The 21,977-nt window shown below is 42.7% G+C and overlaps 1 protein-coding gene across 3 annotated transcripts in view; it reads left to right on the forward strand.

Annotated features, from left to right (window-relative positions):
- Positions 1-21,977, forward strand: part of FAM219A (family with sequence similarity 219 member A) — a 105,533-nt gene that overhangs the window by 58,059 nt on the left and 25,497 nt on the right. The window lies entirely within an intron of this gene.

Consider the following 21,977-nt stretch of genomic DNA (forward strand, 5'->3'; position numbering starts at 1 on the left):
CCCACAGCACAGTTTTATCTTTGTGATTCTGCTGCTGAGGCAAATGACCTGCAAACATGTAAGGATCCTGTATCTTGGGAAGTGGTAAAGGAAGGAAGCTATGCCTTGAAAGGAAAGCATAGCTTTTTAAACCTACAGATTTTTGTCAAGCTAAGATCAAGGCTTGGCCACATAAAGGATGAAGATAATACAGAGGGACTGTGAAAGAAGACAGAATATCTGCAAACAAAAAGGAGAAGATCAGAGACTTGGGGCACTGTCAGGAAAAGACAGTGTGTTACTGTGAGATGAAGGGTCTGTAGATCTGTAAGGTTCACATACAAATACATGTGCTATTTCTAAGCAATAATTTTTAAGTTCTGGAAGCAGAATCCCCTAATTAGCAGAATACATTGCTTCCTTGAAAGGCTGGTGCTTGCTAGAGGATGGCAATCCACACATATCTGTCTTGCCTCTTGTGCTACACAGGCTCAAGGACCTGATGAGGGACACAGGTTAAAGGAAGAACAGTGTGCTTTTAGCTCAGAGCATGGGTGGAAAATGGGAGTTCAAGTCTGGAAGATTTCCCAATAGTAGCAGGACGGAGTCCCTTGGTTGTCCTTCACATCACAATGAATGATATTGAAAGAATGCTACTGGAACAGGTTGAGGGTGACTATGCCATATTCAGGAAGGCTCTGAAACACCTGAATGTCCACATGTTCTATGGAATAGCCTTGACCTCTACCAAATGTATGTCAGGGAAGGCCAGCAGACAGCTAAGGTTTGAAGAACGTCTGGGCTTTGGTGTGTGATTATGAAGAGATATGCTCATAGACAGGGTTTACCCAAAGGTCTACTTCAAATTATTGTACTACTACAAACACTAGTGTTGGCCTCAATTATAAGAGGAGCCTTAAAGAAACACCAGGAAAAGGCTTGGAGAGTCTCAAGGCTTTGTCTGTGTACACAGTAAATTGAATAATCAGACAAACTGGGTCATAACAATGCAGAAAGAAATGTCGTAAAGTGGGCCCTTGGACAGCAAATGAAAAGAAAGTAGTTGAACTAGTCTAGTCCAACTACTAGTTGAACTAGTAGTTGGACTAGACAATCTTTAGAGGTACCTTCCAACCTCTACCATTCTGTGATTCTGTGAGTAGGCAAGATCTGACTGAAAGAGTGAAAAGGAAGGGGAAGACACGAAGTTGTATATGCAAACGCAGCAAGATCATGCACAAAGTGGAGGACCTTGCACTACAGACACAGGATATGAGTGACTGAGACAGTAAATCTGCCCTGCAGTCATAGTCATGAGTCCTCCAAAAACAGCAGCAAGGAGCAGCAGTGTGTGTTAATGATAGAACAACTCACAGTTTGGTAAAAGATTATCGCTGCCAACATGCCATATGCCACCAGGATTCTGTTTCACTGCCAAGAGAGTTCTGTACTGTTGTTGGATAGATAATTACTACTGCGATAGTTGTTTTGGATCATTTAACACCAGGAATCGGGTTAGAGACCAACTGATACTATTATTGGTAAGTCTGAGACATTCTTGCATTTCTAAGCAATACAAATATCCTCCAGAGATTTATTAACATGACAGGAAATTTTGCTGGTTTAGACCTGACTTTGGTAAGTCATGGAGACATTATAGAAGACCTGGTCAGAGGAAAATTTGGATTCAGGGATAACCAGTTCAATTCATGCAAATTAAATTAAAAGGTAATTCAAGGTAGATCTGTAACAAACTTCAGTTTTATAAATTAAGTGCTTAAGCAAAGCTAGTAGATTAGAAACCCAGGAACTCAAAACATGTCAGGTAGTATTGAAGGAGAAAGTATCAGAAGAAAGGAAGTTGCTGATGATGTTCTCCAATAGTCATTTCACTTACATGTACATTAATGACTTGGACACAAAAAGCTGGAGTCAGCGAAGTAAATTTAGTCACAGCATCAGTACAACAAAAACTCAGAAATGATATAAAGAATGAACATGAAAACAGGAATAATAGAAGCAATAAAAATATGACAGGAGAAACTCAATCTGCTTTAAACTGGAATTTACCATCTGGAGGTGACTAAAGAAGAGTTGATTGTAAGACATTAATTGATTGCAGCATTAGTTGGTTCCAAGATAACTAATTACTAAAATGGACAAATACATGAAAACATGTCATATTCACACTTTTGTAGAATTTACCAGTTTTTTTCCAAGTATCAGATCCAACAGAATGATGAGGCTTTCTGCCAGAACTTCTGCTTTTCCACGTAGCGAAAACTGTATTTCATTCATCACTAGTGAACACTACTATCCACCAGTAAGGAAGGAAAGGGAGGCACTAGAAGAGGCTGAACAGTTTTTTAGGGTAGATGGAGGTGTACCAGTGCTCCTGCCCAGGGAATACTCAGTGCTGACCACAGTATGTTTAGTGGGAGAAACCTACCTGCTAAGAGGAATTCTCTTGCAAGACTGACAAGCATCTTTCTGCCTCGTCTCCAGAGAGAAGTCTGCTCAAACACCTCTCTCTCTGCCTATGGAAACAGTGTGTCTCTAATTGTGAGCACACTCCTAGTAGCATTTGGATTGACTATCTGCTCTTAGCCATGACCAGATGAGCTCTGGGTTACGGGAGACAAAATGGTACGTCTGTAGCTAACATAACCTGCCTTTAATCCACATCAGCTCCTGATGCTGTTATTCATAAAATCTGCCCAGCCTTTACAATTTTTGAGCAATTTAATGGCTCACATCTCCCAGCTCTGACTTCAATTCCTCCAACTAGATTTTTTGGTCTCTTCTGCATAAAATTTGTCAGGATTTGTATTGGTTTTTTTAATCCTTTAAGGGCAGACAAAGTTAAGTTATGTTATTAAACATAATTGTTTAATAGCTTAACTGAGAAAGCCATTGTTGGGGATGGTAGTGACTGGTGTTTTAATCTTGTTTCAGGTTTTCCATATGGATAGTGACATTTTTCACTGTAAAATCAGAATCAATTGTTCAAATGTCAAATGCTCTGATGGAAGGTTGATAAATGTCATTTTTCACTCTTTGAAGATTCACGTATAAATCTGTCATATGTGCTTGCTGGAAGCTTGGTTCAAATGAGCTCAATTAAATACCAACCCAGCATGAATGCAACTTTTGCTTCCAGAACCTCCAGTGATTGAAATGTGACAGAAAGAGTGTGCAGTGCTGCACACTGTGAACACTGATTTATGTGCTGCTCGAATGCTCTTTTCCTTGGTAGTTTCTCACACTCTGAATACATACATTTGGCCACATGTTTGCTTTGGGGGGTCAGTTAGATAGAAGAAAGACTTCATAGGTGGCTTATATTTCTAGTGACTTTCTAAAGGTTTATACTGGGACAGTAAAACATTTAACTCACTGCTGAGGCCACATCACACAAGAAGAGAACTTCACACCAAAGAGAAGTAACATCTTCCAGCTACAGAACCACAGAATCACAGTTCATGTAGTTTATAATCTCAAGCTCTTATTGATATTGTATCAATAGTAATTGTGCATTTCTTACTTTTCTAACATTCCTGCTTTTGTCTTTCTATCAGGAGCTACAAGGCTCAGCCATGCTTCTTTCTTTCAAGTCTTTTGATAAGGAGGCTCCCAACAGCACTGTTGGGGGCTGGGGGTATACATTAGTGCTTAGGAGAATCTCCAGCACATCCTTATTAGGAAGCATATCCAGATGGAGCACATACAGCAAGCTTTTTGAAAACAGAAGAGACTTGTGATACGGAGAGAGGGAGGAACAGAATAATCCCTAAGTGTAAATCTCAGGGGCACTGTATCCACTGGAAAGCAAAAAATCCTCATGGGATCCCCAGGAGATGAGATATTATTTTAATGAAGCTTATGCCATCTGTTTTTCTATTTTGCATTTTTAATTTGCCTTCTCTGCATTGAAATCCCAATCCAGACAGTCTGTCTGTCTTAACTAGCAATCAATGTCTCTATAGTTTGTCTTAAAACCGAATAGTCAACGTGATGATTGGTTGGAGTGCTGCAGAACAAGCTGCAGTGGTTGATAAAGGATTGTGGGATCTTCATCAGCTCATCCACCACACCAGGAGCTTGACAGTAAATCCCTGTCTGCAGATGAACATATGGAGGAGAGAGGCAGACGGGCACTCATACCAGCTTTCACCCCTGTGAGACACCTGTTGCCTTAGATGTAAGCACGTCTTCTGCTCGGAGTACACAGAGAATAAGGCATTGTTTTTGAAAGATTGCTCAGTGGAGTGCCTAAAAGTATGTGAAAAAATGAGTGTCTAATGTGAGAAGACTGGGTCCCACCTTAAGATGAGTGAGCTACATGCAGATGAAGTCTACTGCTGTGTGACCAAGAGGAAGCCTAGTTCATGTTGATGTAGGCTGCAAAGTGATGGTGGTTTTTATTTTAGATTTTCTTTGCAAAGCTTCTTGTAAAAGAATGACCTGGATTGAAAATGTAGCAGATAATTTTCCTGCTTTCCTAGCTACTGTTTAGTTCCCCTTCCAGGTTAGATCTCATGCTGGTATTTATCTTAATACCAAATAACACAATGGTTAATACTAGTCAGCCCCAGAAGATGCATCATCAAGTTGCTTTTGGTGTAAGCTGCTGTAGCTCAAGTATATAATCTACCAGCCTAACCAGAAATTTACCTTGCTTCAAGAGGCAGGAAGCTGTTGTAACACTAACAAAGCAGAAATATTTTTTTTAATTAGTAGGAAAATAACACCTTCCTCTTGCCAGCTGCATTGTAGCTCTTAAGAGCAGGCCAGACACAGTCCAGCTACTTCTGGGAAAGAAATCGTGCATGCCAGGAGCCTGGACCTATTGGTAGCAGAAGCCTAAAAACCTCTTGAGTCACTTCAGACGGACCTTTTGGCTTTCTGTATGACAACAAGGAGATGAGAGCATGTAAACAGCCATAGTGGGGCCAGAGCCAAGCAAACAGCTCAGGGAGAGGGGAACTAAGTCTTGGCAGAAATAGTAATTGGCTAACAAATGACTGTAGTACTCATCGTCCAAGGAGAGATCTCAGATGAGACCACCAAGGCTTCTTGTTTGCTTCTGCTTCTTTCTCTATCAGCCCTACCTCTCCATCTTAGGATATATAAACATCTTAAGATGTTACTTATTGACAGCAGAGGAGTTGGAATCTCTAGCTGGGGCTGGGGATTCTGCATGGAGACATCAATTAGGTGCATCCATTTCCAAGCACTGAATGATTTCACTTTTGCTAGTGGATTAATTCTTGCTTGTTAGCAAAACAAGATCTTCAGAAATCTGAAGCAAGTAACTGGAACAATGTTTGCTCTACAGCAAGCAGCTCTGGTAAGGTTAAAACAGTAGCAGAAACCCTGCCACAAGGAAGTAGAGCATGTTATTCCCTGATGTGCTTGACTTGGACAAAACCGAGGATCTAGTTTGTGTTTGAGCCCCATCTTGGTAGAGACTGAAGTGAACAGAGGAGATAATCCATTTAGGGACAGAGGCTGATGACACATCTGTGATGTTAACTCCTGCCTTCCAGCCTGCTGCTGTGCATTTGTGTCAGATATTGCTGTACAGTCAGGGAGAAGTAGTATTGGGAATATCAGTCAATGAAATGAGAACTATAAAGCCTTCAGGGTTCAACATAACAAAATTGGTGCATTTCTGGTTGAAACTTTACTGATGGTCTTTAATCCCAGTAAAGGACAGCTGCCTTTATCTCCCCATGTGGCTTCTGAGACTGATCTTACAATTGCTGCAGTTATTTAACCCCTTGTCCTAGGGCTGGATGTATGTTCAGAGCTTGTTTTAAACCATCTCCATCAAGGAGCAACAAGGTGCACAGCAGAGTATCCTATCCTAGTGCTGTTGAAAAGGATGCCTTGCTTAGAAATCACCTTCCAGGGCTGCTTTTGCCACCGGTCAAGATTCAAAACTGGCCGTGGGAGATGCGGTCCCAAATGTAGCAGGCAGCAAGCTCAGTACCAACCCACATCCATGACTCCTGTTCTGCACCATCACTCCCCAGTCAGCCTCACAGCATGTGACTTTTAAGCTTTTCATACAGAAAACAGAATAATAAGGGAAGATTGTAGTAGACTGGACAAATCAATGCCATTAGTGTATCCTTTTGTCAGTACCTCAAGTACTGTATTATTCCCAGTTGCTCTTCTGTAACAAGGCGATTAATGCTAATTAGGTACAGCAGCTGTTGTTTCTGGGAAGGAGGTCTGTAGGTAAATTAGGGAAACATTTTACAAAGAAGCTCTGACTCCTTTAAGTTAGGTCTCAAGGTTCCAGCTCTATTGACAAAACTGCAGATTTCCATATCCATAACTGTTTGCATGGCGACCCCAAGTGACATCATTACCTTAAGTGCACAAAGCCATTTTCGTCCCCTGGGAACACCCATTTCCTTGAACACAATCTGTACTTTGTACATGGGGAATGAGTAATGTGGAAGCCAGAGTGCAGTGGCAATATAGCAGTGCTATTGATTTTCTTCATGAAGATAGAAGTGCAGCCTACCATTTGGAGGCCTCCTGGGGCTTGGGAGGAATTTATTTAAACATTATTTCATGTGTTATTACTCTTTCCATTTATAAGAGAAATTGCATACACAGATTTATTGTAGTACTCTTCCTGTAGGATATCTCCAGACTCTTTTTAGAGGGAATGAGAGAGTGACGTCAAGGGCAGTAGGTCTGTCTGCAGACAGAGCAGCAAAGATGAGGGCGGAAAACTGGCTCTGATAGGTTTATTATTAAGGATTAGTTAGAAGAGAAATAGAGGGGCAGAAAGGAAGAGGTGCATGAGGAACTGCAGCTGACAGAGCCTCAAGTAATCAGTAAAGCCATTAAGAGAAACTAGAGCAAAGCAATTCACTGGACTTCAGCAGAGAGCTCTGGGCAGGAGAGAGTGTAAGTGGGTGAGACAGAGGGAAGGAAGGTACCAGTCAGCAAATCACAGGAGCAAAGCATGAGCACATGAATTTGAGCATGATGTGGCACAATGTTCACTCAATAAGCTTAGTCTTTCTGTCACTGCAATGTGCTTGATTTATTATGCCATCCCACCAGGGCTTTACTGGTCTTCCCAGCCCTCCACCATCATATGTGCACCTCTCCCGTGACAAGTACCATGCACCTTGCAAGTCCATAGACACACACCTGCTCTCATCTTGTGTGGCACACACCACTCTTGACTATTACAGCTTCAGACAGAAAGTTATGAAAGAGGAGTCTGTAAAGTAGATGAATAATTTTGTTGGGCATTATCCAGACATCCTCTAGGCACATTACATTACATTCAGGTCTGATGATGGTCTAGGAAAAGGAGCTAATCCTGAAGATTTCCTTCTGTGCAAATTATTTGACTTTGTACTGAGAATGGTCCAAAGAATCTGGAGTCTGAATGTTTGGGTTTTTTTTGCCTGAAGCAAAAGACCAGTGCTGCAAAATACACTTTCCCTTCTTTGTCCTCACCAACCCTAATCTGTTACCTCAAATGTTGAGATGCACCTCAGAACATTTCGAGGCAAAACAGATTCAATGTAAGGGAGGAGAAATTCAGTAACTGAAGTAGTGATGAGAATAAAAACTATATGGTCTGGCAAAGCCTAGCTCCAGCAGACAGCATCACAGCAGTGATGGAATGGTGATCTGTTCAGAGGTCTTGTTTACACAGTACGTATTACTGTCACCCCTGTTTTCTATGAAGTTATCTAGAGAGCTGGTTTAAAAAGGAGTGATGTCCCCAAAGGTGTTTTACACCTTATTCCTGACATTAAAAAGACTAACACCAGCTGAGTTGACAAGACTGGCTGCTCACTTGTTGATGTCTTTGACAAAATCAACAGAGAAAAGGGCAATAGTACCGTTTTCTATTACTGTTACTATTTCCTTAATTCCTTCTGATGTCTCCATAGGTAGGTGACTTTCTGTGTAGCACTCAAGGGAACCAAGTAAAGCCCAATGTAATTAATGTAAACTGTCTCCAGAACAGACCACAGCATCTGCAGACAGTATTGGATGATGCATTTTTTTAATGTGTTTGATATATTAATGATGAACCTTAAGTTGTACCTGATGGTTAATTGAATTTGTTCTGACTCTTCAGTGATGTGGGCTGCTTCTTTGACTTCTCTGTGCTGCACACTCAGCTCTTAGCTGGGAAAGGTTACTATCTGCTTATTGAATATTGAGATTAAAATGCTCCATCAGCAGATCAGACTCTATGAAGTAAAAATAACATACACTTTTCAAAGGCAAGGAATTTGTGCTGGGATAGAAGTTCAGTGCAGTTCTTGGGTTTTAACTGCTCTCCTTATGCACAGATGATGTTCACAGCACCCTGAAAACTTTGTCCTGCTTTTCTGAGATCTTAAAGAATCATTTGGAGATTCAGAGTTCAGAAAAACACATGAACTTTGGTGTGCCACAGTAGGAGAGCAGAATAGATGAGGATGTCATTAGTATAGTGTGTTCTGTCAGTAGCAGGTACCGTGGTGATCTTGGATGCAGACCATGGCTGAGCATTAAACAGAGAAACATCCAAGGAGCCCTTCTCCTCTGAACCTGGTGACAGTTTTGCCTGCAGGTATAGCAAACAGCATTACACCCAACTGTGCACGGCAGAGCCCCAGTGTGCCAGGCTCAACAAATCATAGAATCATAGAATCACAGAATGGTAGGGGTTGGAAGGGACCTTTAGAGATCATCTAGTCCAACCCCCCTGCAGATGCAGGTCCACCCAGATCAAGTCACATAGGAAAGTGTCCAGGCAGGTCTTGAAGACCTCCAAGGAAGGAGACTCCACACCCTCCCTGGGAACTCTGTTCCACTGCTCCATCACCCTTAAAGGGAAATAGCTTTTTCTTATGTTTAAATGGAACTTTTTGTGTTCCAACTTCATCCCATTACCCCTTGTCCTGTTGCTAGATACAACAGAAAATAGGGATGCGCCAACCTCCTGACATACACCATTTATATACTTAAAAATATTAACAAGATCCCCCCTCAGTCTCCTCTCCTCCAGACTAAACAGCCCCAGTTCCTGCAGCCTTTCCTCATAAGGAATGTTGGAGATCAAGTCACCAAGCTCTTAATGGGTCAGTTAGGGAGATGTACCACGTGGTACAGTGAAGAGGTAGGATAGAAGCAGCAGCAGCAAACTAAGCACAACTTTTGTCTAGTTATTCACAGTCAGACTTCATCATATCTATGAGCTCTAGTTCAGAGGCCTGATGCAAAGCAATTCTTGAAGGCAGGGAGGCAGCATAGGAGAAAACACAGAGATTTCTTCTGTGCTTTTTAATGGAGGGACGGCTGACTGAAGCAAGTCATGAAGCAGTATGGGCCTTTACTGGTCACATGCAAAAGAAGCCATTGCAGGTTAGGAGACTGGTAAAAGCTACTCTTCTGCAGCTTCAGCTAGTTTGAGCATCTTATCTTGGGGTCAGAGATACCATCAGCCTCTTACGTCAACCAACACCACTGTTTTATGAAGAAATCCTAGGAACAGGAATTAAGCTGCAGTGGAGATGGTGAGAGCAGTTGTACAGAGTCTTCTACATCTTGCAAGTCCTATCTGGGACTAGGAGCTTTGCCTGTATCTTGACAATCACTTCATTCCTGGCAGTAACAAGGCAATGACCTCTCTGGGAAAGACTAGAGTCCATACCAGTCACAGCCTTTCTGCTCTGCTGCGTACAGAAAGCCTTCTGGCACTTGTACTTTTCTTTAAACCTCAAGCTTTTGGCACATCTCTTTTCTTCTTCCACTTGGCAGTCATTCTCTGTAAAGCAGGTCTCACTGAAGGAAAATAAAGCCGTTTTTATAGATGCCACATATTTATAGGTTTTATTTAAGAAGTTGTAAGATCACAGCAGTAATTGGACAGTCTGATCCCATTTCTCCAGTTGTTAAACTCAGCTGTCATTCAAAAAGCTTTAATTACTGCCTGAATCATGGATGAGTAGCTTGTGCTGAGGGTATGCATTTATTGCATTGTTCATGGAAATGAGACGCCACAGTCTGGTACTACGCAAAACAGCTGTAGTCCCCGCTTTGAAACATCATCCAGAAGGAAAACTGGGGATTGTTCATCAGATTTTAAAGTATTTGAGCATTCCCCAAACCTTCATTCTAAATTAACTTGTGGAAAAAGCATACCCCATAGACAGCATTTCCATCCTTTCTCCGGGTCCTGTTATAAGGAGAGAGAAGAGGTAACAAGTACATTCTTGGCAGATCCAAGTCTTCGTGTATTTGCTCAAAGATTCATCTCCAACTTCTCCTGTGTAACCATTGCAATCTGTTTGCCTCCAGCCTCAGCACACTACATGTAGTAGGTTCCTGTTCACTCTGCTTTGCAAACTGCTGCTTCCTTCCACTTTCCATATCAGTGAAATCATCCCTCCTTTTTTAAGACTGCCCAGCGGAGCTGCTGCCTCTCACAGACTCCTGTCTTCCTCTTCGTGTCCCATTCACCTGTGAACTCTGGTCTTTTTCTCTTCTTAACTTTGCACTGTTTTTTTTTTTTTCCCTTGAATTGATGCAGCTTAAGTCTTTGTGAATGGAGAACTGTATTTCTGCCTTGTAAAATACCACTGTTTATGGCACAATTAAAGAAATCCTCTACAGAGTTTTAAGGCAATTCTACTGTAAACGCAAACCCATCATCTTATGTTTGCTGTAACTCTTATTTGTTTCTGCCTTCTGTTCTGAATGCAAGACAATCCCCACTTTTTCAAAACAACCTAGATACCCTCTATTTCGCACATTGCTCTGAAACTGATGCAACCAAGTCAGCAGCTGTCAATGTCTTTTGGAGGAATGATGCAGTTCTTCCATTTAGCTCGGTAGTCTGAAGCTCATGAGCTCCAAAGTGCTTTCTGCCATGAGTAAACAGTGACCTGGCTGTGAGAAGAAAGTTTAACCACATCAGGTGTTTCAGAGCTGCAGGCTGCTGGCAGTTCACTTTGCTGCAATGAAGCTCCCAAGTAACACCAGCCACTCCTTTCCAGAAGACACCCCCTTCCCTGTCATTACCCACCAGAATGTAAGAGCAGATTTTTGAAAAAGAAAGATTTGCTATTATTTATTTTAAAAGCTGGTGTAGCACTGGGAACTTCAGAGAAGAGAGGAGTAGTCCAAGTAAGATAATTGTATAAGCTCATCTGAGAAACCATGTTTGACATATTAAATGGCACTGTGCTAAAAATATGTCTTGAACAAGGCTAGCATATTTAATATTTAAAGCAATGCCATCAGGCATGGGTGGTTTAAGTTCAGAATGGAGGCTGCTTTTAAAATTAACATGTTCATGGGTTTGCTTATAATTTTTTAAAGAAAAAACAAGCATCTTGGGTTTAAACTCCACAGTAAACCCTAGCACTGTTATAAAATTCAGTAAAGGACATGTCATTGACTGTTTCAAAACTGTTTACAAATTCATGTCTAATTTACAAGGTGTTTTGGCTATGAAAAGTTTGGATGGCACAAGTCACGAAACAACTGTGTGTTTTTAGCAACAGACTTTCAGAGGGAATATGGAAGATGCGAGTTCAATTCTTTTTTTCTGCCTGAGTGCTTTAATGACCAGGCTGAAATGTGGATTTACTGAGCCTCTGATCTGTGAGGCAAGAGGTGAAGCAAAATGTGAAAGCAAAACTTTGACATAGTTCTTTCTGTGCAGGCAGATGTTATGTTTTCAATGCCTCCCAGCTCACAGAGAGGACTGACTTCTGCCTAAGTGCAGAAGAGCTACAGTAGGACAGTCCTTGAATTTGTCTTTGGATCCTTTGGATGGTCTCTTGGGTTTTGCTTTCCTTCATTGAAAGGGGATGATCAGTAACACAGAGAGGCTGTCTGAGCTCCTTTGTTGCCTGTATTCTTTTTTCTGTCTGCAATTAAACATTCATGGTACCCTGGAGTTTCCACTTCCTGAGAACACAGTGTCATGACCGCATTAGAAGAGCTATTGCTGTTTTGGGTCTCACTGACTAGGTGAACTGAAGCATCTGCAGAGGGTCTACAGGACATTGTTCTGACTTAGAACCAGGCTACAATCTCTGCTGTCAGGGCAGGGCAGAGAAAGAAAGGGAAAGAGTAAAAGGGAGTAAAGGGAAAAAACAGCCATCATATGAATGATGACCAGAAAAATACAGAAAGTTGTAAGAATAGTGGAGAAGCTTTAATGTGAAACTTCCTGTGTGCTGGGGAGGAATAGAATATCAATAGGATATCAACATGCCCGAGTTGGCAGTAAATTGCTTGTAGTGGGTGCTTTCATTCCCTATCTGTTTCTTTTCTCACCTCAGTCACCTTACAGAAATCCTTTTTTCATCATGAAGACAGTCAAGCACTAGAAGACATTTTCCAGGGAAGTAATGACATGTCCATCCCTGAGGGTTTTTAAAATCTCACTGAATAAAGCTCTACACAGCCCAGTCTTATCCCATGGCTGATCCTGCTTTGAGCAGGACATTGGTACCCCTACCATTCTATGATTCTATGATTGGTATAGAAAGCTCCTGAGGTCTCTTCCAGCTTGAAGAGTGCTGATCCTGTTCCTAGTTAGGACCCCAGTTATTTTTTCAGATGTCATATACTTTCTACCCACTACTGAAAAAGCCTATCTAAATCCTATGTAGTTATTCTCTTGGGTGCCCAACACGAACACTGTAGAATTTGCAAAGGTAGACTTAGGTAACCTGTGTGCACTCACACAGGGCAGTCCTCCGTAAACACTGGTATGTCCACTGGTAAGCAAGAGAAACCCAATTGCTTTTTGGTTTTCACACATTTACAAATGTCCTTCCTTTTGAATTTTAGTTCTTGTTCTCTGTTCTTTCTCTTTAATTCACCAGACCTCCTTGATTGTTCAGTGATTGAATTTAAGAACATTTTAAACTAATTTTCTCCTTTGCTTGTATCTCTTACAGACTCCAGTGCATAGTCAGGGAGATTTGTTCTTTTACAGATGTGCTTCCAGACTTCCATTTTATATGTAGTTCTCAATGCTGAGCGATCTTTCAATACCAGCAAGCAGCTGGTTTCTTGCACCCACTGTAAAAACAAAGCAAACTAGCAAAACAAAGATGTTCACAGGGTGTAGTGAGGGAATGATACAAAGCAGAGCCAAATTCAAAGCTGGTTGTGCATGTGCTCATGTGAAGTGTACCACAGGTGACAGTCAAGCAGCTGCTAAGATGACTGTATACTACCACCATTTCATAGACCAGTTTGGACACTTCTGGGCTCTGGTGATGTCTCAGACTCTGGAAATCTTAGATTGGCGTTGAGATTTTTTTCTGCTGCAATACGGACTTTTAAGGGGACTTTGCAGGAACAGATCGTGACCCACAGACCCCTGCCTGCTGCAGGCCATTAATAATTAAAAGAAAGAACAGAAGGGAAAAAAAAGTGAATGAATCCTCCCATTCCACATTTCTTCCCATTTGTATCCCACACAGGCTTTTTCTGTAGGACAGGGCCACCAAGATGATGGAGTGGAGCATCTCCCTTATGATGGAAGGCTGAGAGAGCTGGGGCCCTTCAGCTTGGAGGAGACTGAGGAGTGACCTCATTAATGTTTACAAATACATGAAGGATGGGTGTCAGGAGGATGGAGCCAGGCTGTTCTCAGTGATGGCCAATGATAGGACAAGGGGCAATGAGTGTAAACTTGAAAACAAGAGGTTCTAAAGAAATACAAGGAAGAATTTCTTCACTGTTCAGGTGAGGGAGCCCTGGAACAGGCTGCCCAGATGGGTTGTGGAGTCTCCTTCTCTGGGGACATTCAAAATCCACCTGGACGAGTTCCTGTGTGACATACTCTAGGTGGTCCTGCTCTGGCAGGAGATTGGACTAGGTGATCTTTCGAGGTCTCTTCCAACCCTTAACATTCTGTGATTCTTTGAATGGATTTTAAGCAGAGAAAGTTAAAATCCAACCTGGAGAATAAGGTCTACTATTTTAATAACTTGAAAACACTGTTTTGATCTTTTCATGAGGATTTTAGGGCAGGAGTGAAGGGAATGGGTGGGTGTTCAAGACTGTTAAAGCTCTGAAGGTTGCCTTGGGGAAAAAAAAATAAATTCTGTTCTGAGGCAAACTGATGTGGTGCCTGTAGCCCAGAAGAAATAAATTATTTGTCATGGTCTTGGAGTTTGGAACAAAGAGATGCTTATGCAAAACTGATTGTTACATCTAACAAGGTTACAGAACAATACTAAAACTTATCAAAGGCAGGATACAACAAAAGAGCAACTTGTCAGACCTTGTAGAAGGCTCTGTAATCCAGGGGCAAAACCAGAGAGTTTTGAAAAATCAAGCAGAGGGTATTTGAGGATGTACAAACAAAAATTCATGAAGACATTTCTTCCAGTCCTTCACCTCATCAAGTTATTTACTCTAGCTTCCTGAGTACTCATCATCGAGTTATCACTCAAGAGGGCTTTCAGCAGTCGTTAACAAATAGGGCTGTTGAAAGGCTGAGTACTCTGAGCTGTGCTCTGTGGAGGAAAAGGGCTTAGGCAGAAGGGAGGAGTAAATAGTGACATGTCACGATCTGTAAATGGACACCACTGTAAAACTTGTTCTTTGGGGCAGTCCTTCAAAGGCTCTGGTGTTTGCTACGTATGGATCCCTATGCCGGTCCAGCAGTGCTGATGTCACCCCAAATGATTCCAAGTGACGCCAAGTGATTCCCAGGCACTGACTTTTGCTTTGTTCCTTCACTTAGAGACTGTCAGATGTACCCAGTAAACACAAACTCTCTCAAGGTGATGCCTTGCCAGGTCTCCAGCACCTTGCACTGGTAGTGGTAGATGCGGGTTGACCTTCATGAGATCTACTACAGATGATCAGATTATGGAGACAGCAGTGAATCCCAAGTACAGTTTTGTACAAGGTCAAAGTAAGCTGAATGCATTTAAAACTGAAAGTAAAGTAAAAAAACATGCAGTCACTGCCTTTCCAGTGAGCAAAGTGTGGTAGGTTTAACCTCCAAATTCGTTGTTGCAAATTGTTGTTCTGTTCACCAGCACAGAAACAGCAGAGGCACTTTCTTGGGATTCCTGGTTATTCCAATTCACTGCTTTTAAGCATCAAATTGTTGCAATTTACAGAACAAGAACCTTCCTGCCTCTGATTTACAGTACTGTCCTCTCCAGGGGGATGTGAAAGGTGGATGGTGCCCTTCCCACCAGACACTGCTACAGAAGTGACACTGTCAGAGCTGCTCTGATTGCTTTGTCATGGTGTGGTCAAGAGAGGAGGTGTGTCTTACTTTTCCTTATATTTTACCAGACCTTTGAGACCCAGTAGGAAGAAACCTTGTTTCTATCATTGATCTGAGCCAAAGTGACTTAAGATGCCTGGGGAACAGATGCAGGGTATAGGAAGATGCCAGCTTGAGTTGTTTTTCTGACTCTCCTCATTTTTCATCCCTGTGAGCTCCAAGTCAGAACACATTTCCTCAATTAGATGGCTGTACTGGGTTCTGTATTGAGTGACCAGAAGATGATAATTCTTCGCCTCATTCCCCTAGCACACACCCTGCCCAAAGAGATACTCCATTGAAGACAGCTCAGCAGATCCCAGTGCCCCCAGATTTTGGCTTGTGTGCAATCCCTGGAAAGGACAAAGCTGTCATCCCCTGAGCAGGAAGCTTGCATCTGTACTGGTGCTGACCTGGATAGAAAGTAAAGGGTTTTTATTCCCCAAAGCTTGGTGTTGCCCTTCTGTTCACCTCACAAGTGCATCTGTTAGCAGCCACAAAGACCGTTTAAAGCAGAGAGTATTTTCTGCCACCCTTTCATTCTGCTCTCAGTTTTTTCCCAGTCTTTTTTGAGCACTGAACGTGCCAGCATTGGTGGGGTGCAGAGACTGTTAGGAAATCTGGATGTTAAAGCTATTTCTGTTTGAGTGTTCAGAGAGGGTTCCTGATGTTGCATCACACTGTAGTTATCTTCAGGACAGATAATCCCGTCAGCCTTGTTTTTGTTGCTAGGTGTGACCTAAAGATGCTGATGCTTTTGTGGAGAGAAGTGACGAGGCAAAAAGACAACAATTTTTGTACCAGCCCTACATGTAGTTGATTGACAAGGGAAGATTCTGAACAGAAAAATCATTTTCTTTACCAAAATGCATGGCAATAAGAAAAGGAAAGCAAGCTTGTATCTCTGCAGAGTATCTCTGAAATTGCACTCTGCCTTATGATAACAACCCCTTGCTCTTCATGCCTTTTGCTCGAAACTAGAGTCTGTAGGGTTTTGCTGCTTGGACATTCTGCTGCCTGCTCCCTCAGCAGATGTGCAGGATGCAACCAGCATCTCCCTGCTGCTTGTCTCCTCTTCCCTCCTCTTCACCTCTGACTGTCCACCCAGCACCACCACCTGGCTGAAGGGCAGGCAGGTCATTTCTTACAAAGTCCTTTTAAAAGGGATTGGAATTAGCGCAGACTCTGGCAAAGTTTTCATCGGGGAAAAAAATCTGACCTTCCTCACTCCACTTTTTCATCATTAAATTCAACTCACTTTCACTGTGCTTAGTATCTGTGAATGCAATTTAAAGCCTGTTGTAAATCTTAATTATAATTCAAACTGAAGTTGGAACCAAGAGGAAGTACATCACTGAAGCATCTACCATTTTAACTGCCTGTACTCCTTATGCACAGTCTGTTTTCTGTCTTAATTTCCTCAGGCAAGGAACTACGTGTCTTCTGTATGCACTCACTAGTCAGCACTACTGCAATAAAGCCTCACTTGCTGAGACTCTCAGGTTGTTTTTCCCCTCTTTTCTTCTGCTTTTACAACTCTTCTGTTCCTCTCATGTCACCTCCAGCTCCATTCAGCCAAGGCATTCAGACAAACAGGTAATTGCAACAATAAGCCTTATGTTTGTATGCAGCTGACATTTTTAGCTCACAAATATGTATGTGCCAAGTGAAGATAAACAAGTGTTTACTGTGGCCTAACACAAACCTGACCCAGGCACGCAAGGAGCGCAGAAATTATGATAATTCTTGTATTGCTTTTGTTTGTCTCCTCCTTCTTCTCTTAGAAATCCTACAGAAAATCCATATCTAATGATATTTTGATCAGCGTATCCAAGCTGGGATTTTTCCTCCCTTCAGTGCATACAGCTGGCCATCAAGGAGGAGGCTAAAAATGTTGGTCTGCTAGAATTTCTGTCTCACTTGGTCATTTAGGAGAGTGGGTAAGATAGCAGGGACTTGGCAGCTGCAGCATTGCCAGCAATCTCATTTAGTGCCGTGGTGTTGAGAGCAGGCAGCTGGGAGGTAGAGTCAGAAACCTCCCCTGGCTTCTATTTGAGGTAGGTGAGCTCAGTTTCCAGTCAATGGGACCTCTCAGGCCTTCCACTTCAGCAAAGCAGAAAAGTATGTGTCTTTGCAAGATTAGAAACATGTTGAGTGAGATGTGAGGTCTGACATTCAGAGTCTAGGTTATACTTGGCTCCCTTTCACCTAAACCCCCTTTTACAGTTCCCCCAAGAGCAGTGTTAAACCTTGTTCATGCCAGCAGTGCTTTAATACTCATCCTGGCTGCCTGTGGTCCGGCAGTTAGCAGTGCTGGTGTGGCAGTGGCATGGCCACAGGTCTGACACACCAGCACCTGACAGCCTCTGTTGAGAAGCCACTCCTGAGTGTTGCACCCCCACATGCTGTCCTGACAAATGGCAACAAGATGTCAAGTACATCAGCATTAAAATACTAAGCCATGTTTCATTGACATCACAGTTCTATATTAAGAACTGTCGTCATCTTTACCTGTACGTTACTGCTGTCTGGAGTGTGAGTCAGGCTTTCCCAGAGGCCCTTTGAGCTCTCCCTGTCACTGGAACTGAGCCACCCTTGACAGAGGCTTCAGCTCAGCAGTGCGCAGGTCTGATTAATGTTTACAAATATGTAAAGGGCAGGTGTCAGGAGGATGGAGCCAGGCTGTTCTCAGTGATGTCCAAATGAGAGGACAGGGGCCAATGGGTACAAGCTGGAACACAAGAGGTTCCAAAGAAACACAGGGAAGAATTTCTTCACTGTTCAGGTGAGGGAGCACTGGAACAGGCTGCCCAGATGGGTTGTGGAGTCTCCTTCCGGAAACATTTAAAACCTACCTGGAAGAGTTCCTGTGTGACCTACTCTAGGTGACACTGCTCTGGCAGGGGGGTTGGACTGGATGGTCTTTCAGCCCTTGAGATTCTGTGATTCTGTGATCTCCAGCTGTCAGGCTCTGCAGTTTGGGATGACATCTCTCATCTCCCAGCTGCATTTCCCCACTTGCAGCACTGAAAGCAGATGCAGCCAGCAAGCTTGTATTTCATCTTGTCTTTCAAGCCACTTTCTTAGGAGTATCACCAGGGAAATAAGTGTTCTCTGTCCAGCCCTGTTTCCCTCTGCCATTCAAGGCATGACTATGTTTTGCCACCAGACCCTTTGGTGGATGGAAGGAAAAGGCAGCTGCCAAACCCTGAGCCCTGCACTAGGAAGCAGGATGACATCAAGGAACAAAAAATAGCTGGCAACAGCACTCTACCATCCTCTGCACTGACAGACAGCAGCCCTGTCTGAGAGGAGACGGGTGAGCCCCTTGGTGATGGAGAAAAGTTTAATAATTTCTGATAGTTTGAGGCTAATCCCAGAGTCAATTCTGATTTCTCTACCAAAGCAGGGTGCAAGCCAGAGAAGGGAGTGGCAGCATCCTGCCCCTTCTGCTGGAGCACCCTGCAGGAACAGATCATCACACCCAGCAAGTCCCATCCTTCAGAGCATGTGGCAAAACACAAAGAGATGAAGCCACGAGCTTTCTCTAAATTATTTACAAATCAAAGGAGGAGAGGAGTTCCTGCTTCTCTCAGGGGTGGGCCACCTGCCCGAATATAGATGACAGCAGCATGAATATCAAAATGACAGGCTTGGCTCTTTGAAACTGTTACTTGTGAGGTCTGTGGCTGCCCTAGATAAACCCAGCCTGCCTCTCTTCACTCTGTCTGGCAAGACTTCAGAAGAGAGGAGTGAAACGTCTTTGAACTGCATTAGGTGTACCAACCAGGCTGCAATTCTGATCTGTCACCAAGGGCCACCATGCCCTGGTGATCTGGCAGCAGCCCCAGGTGCCACCCAAGCAGCTTTTGCAGGTACATCTGCAGCAGGAGAGAGAAGTGTTGGGGGATGCCACGCAGAAGGGCTCACACAGAGATGGTCGGCCCTGCTCCGAGAGGAAATATATTAAATTAGGGGCCACTATCCCTCTGAAATAGAATGCCTGCCAACCTAATAATGAAAGCTTAATCAGCAGATTGTTTAATCATAAACTTATTAAGTAATAATTGAGCTCTAAGACAGTTGTCACATTTCCAGACAATGGCAGTCTCGCTAAGGGAGAGATCAGGTCCTTAATCCTGTTAAGGGGGCAGGTCTGCTGTGTGGGGTGGCTCTCTGGCTGAGAGATTGAATAAATTGAATAGCAGGAAGAGGCACCCTGGACTGTACATATCCTGTTCTCCCATAGAGACTCATGGTAAACAGGCAGTTCACCTAGTGAAACAATGCCTGAAAGTCCTCTTCTGGGGACCAGGGTATTTGGAGGACAACATGCTAAGTTAGTAACACTCTTTCTTTCCCTTTTCCAGGGAGGAAGATGATAGGTACTATACTGCAGAGCAGGGATTTCTCCAAGCTTGGTGGGGTGAGGGTTATCCATCCATTCAGCATGTTAAACAGCCCTGTCTATCTGCTTTCACTGTATGGAATTTTGTTTGAAGCGCATAGGGTTGTAGAAACCCAACGCAGCAGGTGATAAACCAGAATGGATCAAATATACGACATTTTGCTGCTAAATCAAAGCCGGAAACACAGCTGGGACTGTCAGCTTCAGTCCAGTCCTGGGAATAAGAAAAGTCCAAAGGTTCTTTCCAAGCAGGATGTTGAAGTTAGTGGGCTGTGAGTCCCTTCAAAGCTCACATGCTGCCTGTGGCATTAGCACTTCTGTCCTTATTTGTTTTGGCTACTAGATGGGAACTCAACGAGTCACTCCAAGCAGTGGTATCTGCCAGACAGTGAAAGTTTTCCCAATTGCAACATACTAAAATAAAATCTGTAGTTTATATAGGCTGTAAGACTTACACTCCCTGCTGTAGACCAGTCAGTGTGTATTTTAGACTCATGCAAGCACAGGCATTTGATTAAGTATGTATGCAATTCAAACTTGCTTGTGTCAGACACTATTCAACGGTTTTTTAATACAGATATGCACTATGTGATGATCTCCTCTTTAACTGAAGGCAGAGCATTCAGCTAAGCAAGTTTGTAGTGTTACTCTCCTAAATACATACCACACCTACTACATGCATCAGTGACCTTAATACCTCTTCAGAGAACACCAGGTCCCTTAACAAATGTGATGTGGACACTAGTATTAACTCCATTTATCTGCTTGATTATGCCTTTAGCACAACTGATGCTTTAGATGAAGAGGGCTCTTTAAATGAAGAGTTAAGTTGCAGTCCTTTTTCTTCTTTTTGTCTGCTAAGCTATTCAGCAGGTCAAGCAAATGGCTTTGACTTAAATCTATGTCCAATTTAGTAGAAATTACGAGGGGACATTTGCAGGAGTTCTTTCTAGGTTAATTCTCTCTGTCCCTTTAAAATGTGTTAATTGAGAGAGTAGCTCAGTTTTATAGATTACATTTTGTACAGTTCAGTTTATAAACAAACTTTTTAGCTGGCCTTGTCCACATGCAAACACTTCCACAGGTAGCTAACATTGTTATTCTCACTGGCAGGAAAAATATTCTTTGAAAGATATACGAAAATACTGAATAAATCCTTTTCTGAAAAGTGTGTAAAAATAAAAAGAAAAATTAAATAAAACTGATACTGTTCATATATTCTTGTTTTGACAGTGATAAATGAAATCTTTATATGCAGTATTTTGCAGCCATTGGGAATAAAGGTCTCAATCCATCAAAATTCAGTGAAAAAGCACAGGCAGAATCACAACAAAATGCCCTTGTGAGCTGGGAGCTGCAACAATAGAGACCTTTGAAATCAGTACAGAAATATGTTGAAAGATGAAGAGAGATGAATTGCTGCCTGCTGCTGCATAGTCACAACCTGTCTAAATAAAATGGCTGCAGAGACAGCTCAGGCAGCGGATTGGGAGCCAGGAATCCTGGTTTACTGCTGCCACCAATGCTCTACGTGGCTGTAAGGTAAACCAGTTAAATAGTTTCTGCCATCAGTAAAATACAATTTACTGTTTTACAAGGACAATTTGTGATTTTGTCATGCCATGAAGAGGTAAAATGCTCTGTGTTCAAACAGTAATTTTATTCCCTAAGGTGTACAGCCATTTCTTTGCCAGATGACTAACTGCGCTGGATGCCCTGCTGTCCTACACATCAAAGCCCCACGGTGGATATTAACAGAGAAGATGTTCCTTCCTGTAATTACATGAGGGTCAGATAAATGAGCTTTGAGGCTGGGATGGAGGGTGGGGACATGCTGCGGGAACATAAAGTCACTTCTGGAGATGCTTGTGGTGTAAGCAGGTGATAGCTTTGGCTGGGATGAGAGCACTGCCCTTCTCTGTGCTAAGGAATAGCATGACACTTTGGTGTGTTTCCTGAAGGGAAATGCAAAAAAGTAACATCAACCATGCTATCAGAAACCTCTCTGTAACTTCTGCAGGTGCCAGTTATCTAGCTGAGCGTAATCCCAAAATGAGCCCTGTGCTACTGTGTATGCAATGCACTGACTGCTAATAGTGGCTCCTATGTGACAAAAGCTGCATCCTTGCATAAGAGATGCAAATATTTTGTACTCCCCAGGTCGTCTACCTGTTCTTTGTCTAGTCAGGCCTTCTTGGGAGCTGAAGGGAGCTTAAAACCACTCAAAGCCAATTGGTGTTTGTGCCAGCTCTCAGCCATACTGAAAGGACAGAGCAGCAGCCAGATCAACAAAAT

The sequence above is a fragment of the Colius striatus genome, chromosome Z (genome assembly GCF_028858725.1).
Source record: "Colius striatus isolate bColStr4 chromosome Z, bColStr4.1.hap1, whole genome shotgun sequence".
In the NCBI taxonomy this organism is placed as follows: Eukaryota; Metazoa; Chordata; class Aves; order Coliiformes; family Coliidae; genus Colius; species Colius striatus.